Source organism: Nothoprocta perdicaria, unplaced genomic scaffold (genome assembly GCF_003342845.1).
Source record: "Nothoprocta perdicaria isolate Ctin4 unplaced genomic scaffold, notPer1 scaffold_91, whole genome shotgun sequence".
NCBI classification, from domain to species: domain Eukaryota; kingdom Metazoa; phylum Chordata; class Aves; order Tinamiformes; family Tinamidae; genus Nothoprocta; species Nothoprocta perdicaria.
Window position 1 is genome coordinate 2410402 of NW_020456210.1, and position 14443 is coordinate 2424844.

Below are 14443 nucleotides of genomic sequence, written 5' to 3' on the forward strand. Positions count from 1 at the left end.
AAAATCAGGAAACTTATTTAATCACTTGAAATTGTCCAAAAAGTCCAAAGATTGCAGGATCAGAATGAGAAAAAAAAAAAACCTGTATTGCCTGTATTGTCAATGAAGGCTTATCTACATGGCCAAACTCATTATAAGATAAAATATGCATCTGAATAAAGGTATTCTATGATACAATCACATTTATTTGAAAATGACTATGTATGTGTTTGAGTCAAAGCAAAGTTAGCTTAGATGTATTCTTGTCTATTCAGATGCTATTATACCAGCATGACCAGTAGCATTTTTACACACTAAATGGGCTTAATATTGTCCAAAGTTTAACAAATGAAGTAGAGTTGAACTAGAGTCTCCTAGATTCTTTATTTAGGATTAATATATTAATATGTTTACAAGTAAATGGAACTTCTGATGTTTCTACATCAGGTACATAATCTTCAAAACTATTTAAGAYGAAAATTCATCAGTTACCAATCAGATCATACCATTCTGAAAACATGATCAAAAAGCAGAGGCATAGAGATGGTTATTGCATTGAGCTTTTTGAGAAGGTAAGTGGTGAATGCCKCTCTCCAGGCCGTGTGCCTATAAATAAATGGGATTTTTCCAATGACTTCTGTGAAATTCTGCTTGCTCTTGGGACAGCTAACAGCAGAATCATGCTTTTATATGCCATGATCTTGGCACTGCTTTACTTCCTTTTCACAGGCCAGTAAGAGCAAAACACAATCTAAATTTGATGTCAGTTGCTTATTCTAAACAAAAGCATCTAAGAAATACTAGAAGAATAGGAGAACAAGGCTTAAAATGTTGAGCTGAACTTTTGCTCTGCTCAGAAAAAATAACATGGATGGATGCACGGGTGGATGGGAGGATGGATGGATAAATAAATGTGCTAAACATTTCACCCTGTACTTGAAAGCTAATGGAAAACACATTCTGCGGCTTTCACAAATTAACAGAGCAGAGCAACCTTGTTTTTATATATCACAATCTTATTATTTCCTGTTTTTCTGATGAGTTTTGGCYTGGAAAGCAAACAGATCCGTGCACAGATGAGTAACGATGTTTAGCTTTAAGATTTAGCCAGAAAAGAAAATCCCAGAAGATCTTTTTATTTGGAGGGAAATAACGTATGCTACTTTGTTGTTGCTCTTTGGGATTTAGTTCTGTTACTGCTTTTATAGCTGATTGCAACGTGCTAACATGTTAGGGCCAAATCTCAGAAGACTTAGTGACGTCTTAGTGAGTGGGAGTTTTGACTCCTATCTGAGTAGGGCCGCTAGGACCTGGTTTACCACCCTTGCACCCAGACTTTCACCATAGCCTAAAGCCTTTAAGCCCTGAACAAAAACACGAGGATGGTTTTAGAGGTGCCCTGAACACCCCGTGGCCGCGGTGGCCACGCTTCGAGGAGGGCAGCGGGACGGCTGCCTCGCGGCCAGCCCAGCAGGGCGCAGCGCGGCGGCCATTTCCAGGCCGGGGTTGAGGATGGCCTGGAGAAGAGGAGGTTGAGAGGGGATCTGATCAACATGTACAAACACCTGAGGGGAGAACGTAGGGAGGGGGCCAAGCTCTTCTCAGTGGTGGCCAGTGACAGGACAAGGGGCAATGGTATAAGTTGAAACACAGGCAGTTCCATCTGCATGTGAGGAGGAACTTCTTCACTGTGAGGGTGCCAGAGCCCTGGCACAGGCTGCCCAGGGAGGCTGTGGAGTCTCCTTCTCTGGAGATCTTCCCAACCCGCCYGGATGCCGCCCCRTGCCCCGTGCTCTGGGTGTCCCTGCTGGAGCAGGGGGTTGGACGAGATGATCTCTAGAGGGCCCTTCCAGCCTCAACTGTTCTGTGATTCTGTTCCAAATGCAGACCTACCTGGAGCTGCTTGGAGAAGCCCCAGGGGAGCACAGCAAGGACCGTCTGCACGAGACTCACGTGTCTGCTCATGCTGGGCTCTCTACGATATTTAGGAAAGAGGGGTGATCCGTAGAGTGGGATCACGAGTTAAAGTGGTGGTTAGAGCAACACTAGCTTGCTTTCCTCCCCAGCTGTGATTTCTGCTAGGAAAAAACTGAACGYCTTTAGCTCTTTTTTAATTAACACCCAACTTCTCCAGTGCTGATCCTGTTGGACTAAAGCAGAAGGGGCCTGTCTCTTACCTACATCCCGGCTCTTATGTAGGGCTAAAGGCCTCACCAATACTACAGATAACAGATTATTAAATCAGGCAGTTTGGCGACTAGATTGTGGCACTTGAACGTCTTCATCAATATGAAGCCAAGCTCACATGGGATTATATAAGGGATTCAGCTGCTACTTGTTTTCCCTTTTGAATAGCTGTATTTCTTAATAGATTTCAGACGCTTGTAGTCAGAAAATGTCAACTATTCAGATTTTAAAAATGAGTACACCAACAAAAAAGAACATTTACTATTTTTAAAGCTCTCTATTTTTAAACTAACTTAATGATTCACTCGACTCTGTCTCTGGTGTTTTGAAAGGTTGAGATTCGCATTATTTCCCAGCTCCAGAGGAATAAATCGTTCAGTGTTCTCTCCTTGAAAATTCCATTTTTTGAGGTCCATTACTTAATACAGATTAGTATATATTGCTGTGATAGCTTTGTAGGCAAGATTTACTTCCATTAGAAGTTATTTGGAGGCACAAGTTTGTTTCTTGTATTACCAATCACAGAAGAACCACCTGAACATGGAAGTTCTAGTCTATGTTACCAACCYGGTCTGGGTGTTAGCCAAGGCTGCCCACCTCCTCTTCAGTCAGTCCTCTCGTTTCTCTCCAGCCTTCCAAAAGCAGACACACTCACACACATACTTCCTATCTAAAAAGGTAATTTGGAGATATTGGTGCGAATATCCTGAAACATCAGTGTGAAAAACCCCACATGCAGGTATTTCTTCCTGTGTATATTCCCGAAGAACGATACATCTCAGCAGCATAAAGGTGCATATACACATTTTTTTTTTCACACAGTGGCTGCCCCGAGAGCTTGTGCAGTCTCTGTCTTTGAGGCTTTCAAAGCGGCCTGGACAAATCCCTGTGCAGCCTGGTCTGCACTCATGGTCGAGGCTGCTCCGAGCGGGAAGCTGGGCTGAAGGCCTCTTGAGGCTCCTTCCCACCTCAGTTATCCTTTCACCCCCTGGCAGTGGCCCATAGGAACTGGGGGATGTAAATAAACCTGGAGGCTGTGCAGTGACCAGGGAGATTACCCATATGAAGCCTTCCCCTTGTGAGCATGAACACAACCAGAGCTCTTATAGGAAACACGATCACGCTGCTGAAGCCGGGGGAGAATCAGCCCCTCCTGCCAAGGCCGACCTTCCATTCCCCACTAGACCTGAGCAGCCACTGCTGCCTGTCCCCGCGGCAGGAAGCCCATTTGCTGCCCTGTGTTGGTATGAGCTAGCAAAGCTCTGCCGAAGTGCCAACACAACTGTGGTTGCTTCCCCAGATACCTCACAGCGAGAAGGCTGCTGCTTCCCTGTCCACTCACCTGGGGCTTAGCATATTCTGATATTCCTAATAATTGCTATTCCTAATAGCAATTAAAAGCTCACCCCTATTCTTATGAGGTAGCACAGCCTTAACTAAAATGTGAGAAAGGGGCCTCTGCTGCTTCTTCAGGTGCTTTCTCCCAGATTCCCTTCCCATCTCCATCACCACAGGTATTGAAATTATACGGCTTGAAATAATGAAAATGAGTTCATTACTAGAAGATTTTAACTCAGTCCAAGGAACTGTGCAAGTCAAAGCTTTGTTTTACATAACYACCTCTTTTTCCAAGCAAGTTGTCCCAACAAATTACACACAAGGCACCATTTGTCCTATAACTTGCCTCTAAGATAAATATTTTGACATTCTCCTTCCTTTTATAAAACAGACRGGAGGTGTTTTCAGCTAGGGCTAAAGAGGTCGCTGCGGATTCGGGAGATCCCTTTGAAGTTGGAAAATCCCTCAGCCGCCAGCTCTGATGGCTTTGGCGGCACTGGAATCACACGGGCGGCAGCCTGGGACTGACTCTGCTGTCCTGGCATGGAAGCGCCAGGCTGGAGCCTTCGCTCCGCTCCCTCACCCTGCGGAAGGTCCGTGTGCCTCGKGCTCGTGCACTCACTGAATCCCTCACACGAGCTGCGGCATTCATGCGCCTTCCCGCAGGAAAACAGCCATCTTCTGAAAACTTCAGTGTTGGATTTGAGCTGAGGACCTCAGTGGTGGCCAGTRACAGGACAAGGGGCAATGGTATAAGTTGAAACACAGGCAGTTCCATCTGCATGTGAGGAGGAACTTCTTCACTGTGAGGGTGMCAGAGCCCTGGCACAGGCTGCCCAGGGAGGCTGTGGAGTCTCCTTCTCTGGAGATCTTCCCAACCCGCCYGGATGCCGCCCTGTGCCCCGTGCCCTGGATGCCCCTGCTGCAGCAGGGGTTGCACTAGATGATCTCTAGAGGTCCCTTCCAGCCTCAACCATTCTGGGATTCTGTGAATTTCCCTTAAAACAACAAAGAAAACCAAACGAAACTCACCAGTAACTTGCCTGTCGGTCACGGCCAATATGGTCACAGGCAATATGTGAAATCAAAGAATTATTGTAAATTTATTCTTCCCGGTAAGTATGTTACCCAGAATGCAAAACACTGATAATTACTTTTACTTAAAAAGAATCATTCTAGATAAAGAAACTGCTTGACTAGATTAAAAAAAAAAAAAGTTTGCATCCCATAATACAAAACTTAACTATTTTGATTTTGATCTATGGGCTCCATTTTTCTAGTCATACAGGTGGAACAAAATCACCTATTGTCAGATGAAAATTGAGTCAGAGCACCCACAGGCTCAAAATACAATTTCAGCTTTCCTGTCAACATCGCAAATCATAAGGCCTCAATTAAATAAATTTAATACCAATTTTGTGTAGGTGGTACCTTCCTGCAAAAGAAGTATAAAGTATTAAACTTCTAGCCATGGATGCAGAGCAAGCTGCAGAACTTGCTGTGAGTAGGATCACGGGGAGGTGCTGTCTCTCTGACAAGACACCTCTCACCTATCCGACAAAACAATATTTTTCAGGAAGAAAACTGCAATGCAAAATTAGAGAGGATAGAAAATAAAGCTTTCAAAATAAATAAAACTTTCAAAACAAATAAAGCTTTCAGAAGAACTGTAAAAGCACATYAAAATAAACCTTGCCACAAAGCAGGATGGTTAGTGGAAGGAATCCCAGGAATAGCTCAGTGGGTCAAAATCAGCACAACTACGTTGCCTGCTGATACAGAATTGGTACTGAATATTTTTTTTCAATTATTTTTGTAACTTCACTGTACCTGTGGAAGAAATGGATGATTTAATGGATATATCTGGCAAAGTAGAATTCAAGCATTAGATTTAATATCTATACAGTAAACCTGAGGGCAGATAAAAGGCAATTTTCTTCTTATAAAACTATTAACACAATTACTGTTACGAAAACATATTTTCCAGAAAAGTGCTTTCTTTATCCTCATTTCCCAGTGCAGTTACCCTCGTGCTCTGGCACACAGCCGAACCACAGCAGATTTAGTCCCTTTGGGGGAGGACTTTGTGAGCTCTTTACTAAACCATTTATATTCCCAAGGCAGCAATCCCCGTCTTTCAGATTCAGCTCTTGTTCTCCTTAAATCCTACTTTCACACTAGAAGAAAATGTGTCCTTGCATCAGAGCACGTGCTACCAGCAGCATAACTGCCCTGACAAWCAGAGTCATATACAATAAAAATAGCAGAATTCTACATTTGCCCTGTTCCCTGTTAAAGCCAATGGTGCCATAAAGGTGCAAATATTTCTAGTCTAGGCAGATCCAGAAGGAAAAGCTTTTTTTTTTTTTTCTCTTGTAAAATGGAATGACTTAGGGTTTTCCTTCATTTTCCTTTGAATGTGACATTTTCTATGTCAGAAGTTGTGAATTACATTATTCTTCTTCTGGAACACAATCCAACACTTGACACCTCAAGGTCTGGTTTTAATTTGCCTGCGTGTTGCTGCTGAGACAAAGATCCATACATGTCCAAAATTATCTCGAGGAACGTTCTGACCCTCGTGGAATGCAGTGGCCGTCACAGCTGTAGTTCAGTGTACACTGGACAATGAAATGGCACACATGGGAAGGTTCCCATCTCTTACACTCATTTGTGGAATTATTTCCTTGGAGAGGTTCAAGATTTAAAGCTTCCTGGAGAGATTCATCTTTGAGGTATAATATTAGGTCAGAGGATTAATTTATTTACAGTTCTGTGATTTTTTTTTTCAATACACAGGAAAAAGGTTTTGTTGCAGGTCTTACATCTGTCTAAACCAAATCTATTTCAAATCTCCAGTATTTAGACTCATTTCCAAAGTTTATTAGATTCAATAGCACAACTCATTTCAGACGTATCCCTTATTATTTCAAAAACCTGAGCAACTTACAGGAGGGGTAAGTTACAGTGTGGAGGAGTGTAGCATATTTTGTTTAAATAGCATGCATAAAAAAGAATGTATTTTCTCTTAACATAGATAATATTAAAGTATTTTATATATAATGCAAGTCTCCATTCTAACACAGTTCCTGTGTACATAATGGGAAGTAATTTGGTCTATCTGTTCCTTGGGTCTTTATTTCAAAAGGGGAACGTTACTATATTAACTCCTGGAATACTATAAGAGTAGAAAAAGTGAATTATTTGGGAGTGCTCCAGTGTTAAGGGGAAAAGAATCAGGAAAAAAAAAAAAAAAGTGTTTATAAGAAGAAATATTAAGAGGGACAAAATGTCCCTTAAGTGTCCCTTAAGTGGAGCAGATGGAAAAGCAAGCACACAGCACATGGAAAAAGTATAATGCAAATGTGTGATTCATAGTTTTCCTAAACAAATAATTTGACCTGGAAAATCTAAATTTGGACCCTGGCCACAACATAGATGCATGCCAAAGGCCTGATTCTTACTTGGCTGGAATGTTCTTTAAAATCACACAAAGAATCCTATTGATCTGGAGACTTGCAAGATCCCAAGTCAGTCCACTTGGCCCTTCGACTTAAGTTACAGTGCCATCTACTGTAGTAGTAGCTACAAATATGTCATTACTAGTGCTAATACATTACAACATTTCTTTACTTTGATCTTGTTTTCTACTGTAGCTGTAAACAAATCAAAGTATGAATTTAGGAGAATGCAAAATCRTGTCAGACATGGATGCAAACAGAAGGAACATCCAGAGTTAAAACAACACAGTTGGATTGTACTATGAGTACAAGTAAATCTATGAAGCTTTGTTAGTTTGAAGCTATGTTTGTTAGTTTGAAGTTATGAAGCAAGAAGGGTTTTCCAAAGCATGCCCTTCTTGCTGCGGAAATCAGGACTGCCAAAAAAACATATTTTTAACTACTGAAATAAGAAGGAAATGTTCCTGCTCTCTGGTTTTTGCACACATGGCAGCTTGTTTTGGAACTTCTGAGGAGCTGCTGGTGGTGACAATCCTGCTCCAGATGAGCTGCACCTCGAACCACTGCAACAGGGATGTTTCTGTTCTCTGCTCTAGGAAAAAAGCTCTTTGCTAACCCTACACACCTCACAAACAGGCTACAGAGCAGAGGTCTTGGCACATGTGTTGGAGCAGGGATGCCAGTACCTTTCAATATATCTTCTCCCAAATATATTTTGATATATCTTCTCCCAAATATATTTTGATATAGCTTCCCCCATGCAGCAAGCACGAGCCAAGTACTGCAGAAGCCCTGGGGCATCCATAGTAGCACTGACTGAGACCTCCAGGACACACGCAGGGGCAAAAGCCTTGTGCCTCTGCTGACGTCTGCAGCTGGTGGCTGGAGGGACTGCTGCTGGCTGCAGAGGATTCCCCTAAATTGAGCAACCTGGAGACGCCTCCAGAGCCTGTCACACACCTGGCACGTTGGGGTCAGGACATTCACAGTTCTTAGGACGGGGACAATCTACAGCCTACATGGCTTGTGGAACACGTGTTCATCGTGCTGCTGTAGTTTGAACATGGGTGCAGTTAACGAGATACCATCAAGTCCTTTTCACACATGCTCATTAGCCCCAAAGCTGGTACACTGCAGCAACCCTCTACATGGATATGGACGTGTAATCACATCACATACCACTGTGAAGAAACAGAGTGCCAGCATCACATCTGTGTCAGGCTTTAGCTACCTAAATGCAAAGAAAGAAGCTTCATCCTGAAGAGCGAGTGCACCTTTGCACACTCCAATTTCCACTCATACTCCAGGCAACATCCATTGATTCACTTCCCCTGTGGTCAGACAGCATTTCACATCTTCCTAAAACCCTTTGCACACACTAACCAGTCAAGTCAGGAGGATTCACAACTAAAAGTCACCTGGCTGTGTTGCTGAACCCTGAGCCCCACACGGGACGATGCTGCCTTGTGTCGCAGGCCGGCAGAGTGTGATGCTTTCTTGATTTCACCACCGACTTCTTTAAAACAGTCTGCCCTTCCTGCTGGTTTCTGGGATCCTTCTGCAGCTGACACTGTGCTGCAAAGACAGAGGAGATTTATGGCTGGTTAATTATCTCTTTTCAGTCAACTGCATTGTAGCCCTTCTCCTTTTTACTGGCACTGTGAATGATTCCTCAGTTGGAATTTTTACTGAGCAATGAAAAACAAGTGTTAAAGAAACACATATTATAATTCACTTAAAGGTCATCTCATATAAAGTCTGGTGCAAGTTAATTGTGTCCYAAACTGGGACTTTGTAAGAATTTCATCTCATGTGAGTCAGTTCAGTTCAATACTGGGCACTTTAATGAGACTGCATGAAAACACATGACTGTTTGGGGCTGTTCTCTGAAAGTCCTTTCTTCAGTAAATTTATAGAACGCTCAGCTGAATAAAACCGGTTTTTCTACACTAGGTACAACAGCAGAACTTCTGAAACAATCCCCCGAACCAAAAAGCCTGCTTCAGTGAACAAGAAAGCAGAGTAAGGTGCTGTTTCAAYGTGGCTAAAACAAGAACTGCCACCGCAGGCGGCCAGCCTGCGTCGGCCCCCCCTGCCCCTCCCTGCACAGCCCCCTTCTCGCTTCTGTTCGTGCCAAGGCTCCCGTGGCCTCCTGCAAACTTCATTCCTTTCACACGGTAGTTTCAAGCCAGACCACCACTCTGATCTTAACAAATGTGGATCCAGTTTCAGGGAGATTCCTGCTCATGTCGGAGTGGCTAAAACTCGCTCAGAGAGCGGTCCTCATCCATAAAAACTGCTGCAGATCAAGTCTATGATACTACAAACCAGCAATACTTAATCCTGACGTGCAATTTTGGGGCAGAGAATATCATTAGGGACCAACAGTTACTGGGGATCAACACCAGTGTTGATGGCCCTGATAAAAACAAGAGTTTCTCATCAGAGTGGTTCATTTCTGCTAATCCAGAAACAGCCATTGGAGCCACTTTGTGTCAGGCTGACAACCCTCGATTTCCTGACCCCGCTTTTCTGATCTCTCCCATATTTCCTGCCTTTTCCTTTCATGATGGATTTTTTTCTTTAATGCAAAATGACGGGCAGACTCAAAATCTCTTCTACCTAAACCACAAATATAAATATATTATTCTCATCCCTGAAACTATTCATATGTATGTGCTTGGTGCCTAATATTATCTACGTCTAGTTCCAAAAACAAAAGCRAATGAAAGGAATAATTTWAAAAAAAATGTATGCACAAAATAAAAATTTGATTACAGACGCTTTTCCTTTGCTAAAAGTTGAGTATCAGATTAATATTGGAATTATACAGCACTTTTAATGAACCTCATAAAGATTTTCCACTCTCTTAATTTAACTTGTTCATCTTAAATTATCCCATAGTATAAATGCCAAATGGGAGTCTATATTTGCATTTTAAGTTACTTAAATAATTTACTTAAATTATAGGGTATGATTGAAGAGTTAAATTCTAAGATTGTTGTGACTGTTTTCACTCATTGAAGAGTTCTTCCAATATTTCTGAATTTTTTTTTCTACTTTAAGCATGATGTCTTATGGTCTCAGACCCGCAGGCATAGAAAATCAATGTTTTTAAAAGTGTCCACTCATTCTGAGTAGCCAAAATATGTAAAAGATGAAATATTTCATCAGCTTTTATTGGTTTCAGCTAATACTGTATCAGCTAGCACTCCAGGTGCTAGGATCTTGCAAATTCAGTACAGCCTTCTGGAAATTTGAGCCAAAATATYTCTTTTTGATTGAAGAAATCTCATAGTATTCTTACCTAACTTAGAGAAAGATTCAGTGAATACCTAATAACAATTGTCAAYGTAATAAAGTTAGGTTTAAAGTATTAGGAAATGCAAAATAATTATGAGTACTCTGTGCATTTTCTGATACAAAATGAAGCTGATTCAGAGCGATACCTCACACACCAGAAGTTAAACAGTACATGTGAGAATTGCTTAAAGGTACTCCTAGAATTCCTAACGAAACATCCTCAGTGAGAATGGGGAATACTTTTCCTGCCACTAAGCAGCTAATGGCTCTGCAGCACCCTTGAGACTGGGAGCCCCAGCTCTGCACGCAGCTCTGGGGCTGGAAATCAGCCCAAGTCCCAAGTTTTTGGGACAGACGTTGTGGCAAAAGGGACTCTGAAGAAATGGCTTAAGGGCTTGTAGTGCGGACGCAGACAAAGTGCTCAGCTCAGGATCCGCTCCGGGATCGTCGTTCTCAGGAGCAATCTTGCAGATCCATTTAGATGGAGCTGAGGACCCATGCAGGACAGGCTGGCATGCTGTTTAAATAACATGCTGCTTTCTAGTGCCAGACTTAATTCCACTTGCTTATGACAGAGTAACTACAGAAATTGCCATTCTCGAAATCCGGAAACKATTTCAAAAGTGATTTCGAAGTTTYAAAAAGAAACTTGTTACAGAAGAGACTTGTCATGTTTGGACCTGTACCTCTAAATGGTTGAGCTTTGGGAAGAAGCCTGGGGCACACTGCGTTGCCCTGTGCTCCAAAATGTTAAGGCAGATGGAGTGCATGAAGGAATCGTTAAGGGTTTTTGCCTTTTTTTTTTTTTAATTCAGAGTAGTTTCTGATAATAGAATAGAAAAAAAAATGCACAAAACTCTATGTAGTTGTTTCCTCAGAGCTCAAATACTTTGAAAAATCAAAAACATCTGAAATATAGATTCTGAAATACAGCTTAGTGCTTTTCCTTTSCCTGTATATGCATATAGCCATTCCAAGAAAGATGTGTTTAATGCATTTAATGTATTTAATAGCTTTTAGACAATACAGAAGAGAAGATTAACTGCAGAAAGGTATTGCAAAGAATAGATTAGTGCTGAACAGAGGAGCAAAAATTATGGAGAGAAGGTTTTAAACAAACAGAAAGTGATGCCATCCAAAAAACAGTGAGTGATCTAAAGCAGAAAAAATTATTTTGTAGCTTTCTGGAACTATCTGAGCCTTCACATTAATAACTTATAAGGYAGCAGGTTCAGATTGGACAGTTTAGGTTATTACCACCCCTTGCTGTGTTCTTACCTTCCTGCCTTGAGGGTTGGGAAATCCACACTATTAGTGAATCAGCTCCTGATTCCCTACAGTTTTCAACTTGCCTCTGAATCACCAGGTAAAGAGCTGAACCAACAGAATGAGTAGACTGATAGGCAAACTAGAGGAGAAAAAAAAAAAAAAGGAAGAAAAAAAAAAAAAAAAGAGATGGAACTCTGTACTTAGGTGCATGAGCTGAAACCACATGAATATCTACAAAAAGAGAAACCTGGGTAAGAAATGACCTATACAAATATTTTCCTACAAGAGCTGAATCAGTAGGAGATTGCAGATGCTCTTAGGGTGCAGTTTCATGCCACAGTTAACCGGGCTGCCACTAGAAGAGGAGACACCACTGCCTGACAGGCTGCGCCACGGCCTGTTCTGGCATGGGAACACGATGGTCCCTTTCCTTATCCACCTGCAATTACTCTGGCATTACAATGACACAAAATTTCAGCCCTCAAAAGCAAGGAAACAAGCAAGGATCTGTGCCCATTCACCACCCCACTTGGGACGTGCTTTTTCCTCAGTCTGCCTGCGCAGTTTTATGCACTTCAGTAGAAAAGGCAACTTCTTACAGTTTGGAAAGCAGAGACTTTTAGCATGTGGATACTTTTATTGGGAGAAAAAAATGCTCAAAGGGCATGTACAGTGGCTCTGGGCAGCTTTCGAAAGATCAAAAACTTCAGGGCTGCAATTAAACAAACAAAACATCCATTCCATGCAATCAAAATAACATAGCTAGGGTATAAACTTAGAGAACAAAACATACAGGTAAGCTGATTTGGGGCACTACCCTGATTAACACAGCATTTCCTTGAATTAATTCTTATCTTTTCACTTTTCTGTCTGTAACACTACTGCATGAACGGCTTAGTTTGATATTAAGATGCAAAGTGTTTTGGAAAGTTCCTGTACCATCCTCAGACTTCACTCCTCTGGGAAAATTCTAATACATATTTTTTGAAGAATTATAAAATATATTTTTGTTGTGCTCATGGTGGGAAAAAATAGATTATTTTTAAAAATGTTATTACATTGGAGCTGGCTCTGCCATCCAAAGCCCAACATTTATTCTCAGGTAATGTCATACAAATAAAAGTGTGTGGGAAATGCCTTCTCCTCTCTGTCTTGTGGCTGTTAACACACTAGAAGAAAAGGCACCAAAAGGYCTTGGAGAGACAACCATAGAGAGGCCTGTGGGCAGCAATGAGTGTTTCAGGAGGCTCAGAGCACCCACAGTTGGTTTTATATTCAGAATTGGGATTATACTTGAATTTCCAGCACTGTAACAGAAGAGACCAATGAAACAACATGCAAATATACAGGATCCGTGTGAAATGTGAACTTGAAGTACAGGCCACTCTCCCAGACACAGTTGCCACTGTCCTGGCTTTCCGTTGCTTTTGATATCAAGGAAACACCAGCTCTTTTAGTGAGATGAAAGAATATTACATGCTGTGAAAGAAGATTTTAAGGAAGATATTAGCTCATTCGTCACCATTTCTTCTCCTGTGATGCTCTGAATTTGAAAGATGTGCAAGTACTTCATATTCCATGGTGTTTGCTGTTGCAAATAAAGATTACAAGATCTCCTGTCCAAGACCAGGTTGTATCACAAATATTCCCGTCTTTTGAATTTTACCAGGATGAGGCAGCATATGGTCTAAATAATTTTCATGTGTACAAAATACAAAGCACTGGCATTTCCACCAGAGAAACTGCTAAGTTGCTTCAGAGATAACTCACAAAGAAGCTATTACAGACCACAAGAAAGCTGAAGATGCATCTAGTGAGTCTGCCCATGAAGAGCAAGAAAGCACACCAGAAAGTTAACAGCTTGCCTAACGTTTAGTCTCCTGCATTTGCTTATAGAATTTACTTATATATACTTATATTGCGTGATATGCACGCACGAATAAAAATCACATAGCTTAAAAGTTGGCATGCATCCAGCATTAGTGGATTAATTGCATGCCAACCAATGGAAGCATTTAGAAAAGCTCCCAAGTGGTAAAGCCTCTTGAATGCAGTAACACAGCACAGGAGGGGCTCTATGGGCCTCCCTGTTCCCCCTGTTGATCTTAGAGAGCAGAGAAACAGTTAAGTCTTTTCCTGCCTCTTCAGAGATGCCTGTCAGGGTCCTTCCAGTGCTACTCTGGTGGTTTCTGGGGTGTGTAATGACTTTCCCAGTCCTATTTCTCTGCCCCTTTACTAAGCAGCATTACAGCCCATAGCTGACTTTCCTAGCRCAGCCAGGTGCACACCAAGCCCTCAGCTGCCCCCAGTCTGGCTCTCCTGTGAACTCCGGTCAGGTCACGAGGAGAACAAGACGGGCCTTTTCTTCACTTTGCTAGCTCTGTGCAGCGCGGCCTTACGGGCAGAACAACCAAGTGCTACGGTGCTTCATTTTATTTGCTAAAACACTGCTCACTRAATCATCTCATCACGAAGCAAACCCGTTTAGATTCCAGTGCTTTAACACTATCTGCACGCACAGCGCCAAATCCTGCAGTCAACCTTCCCTGTGAAACCAATGGATCATTTCTTACATGCATGACCTGCGTGCATGAAGATGTGAATTTGTATTCTTTTTTAATCTGTACTTCAATGTAGTGCTATCAGCTGCAATTCTGAACACTAGGTATTCAAATAGAGGGCTGTGCCTACATAGCACCTCTAATACGTGTCTTCTGCCACTACCTCAGCTCTTCCAAACGCAAGGGATCTGCTAGCTCCTCTAGCYGGGAAACTCCTGCGCATTTGAGGAGAAACTCGCCGGTTTGGGGTTTCTGCCCCGAGGAGGGGCTTTAAGGGCGCGGGGCTCCAGCCTTGCTCGCARGATCACGGCCCCGGGATTGTCCCCGGGGCCGCGCGACACGGGG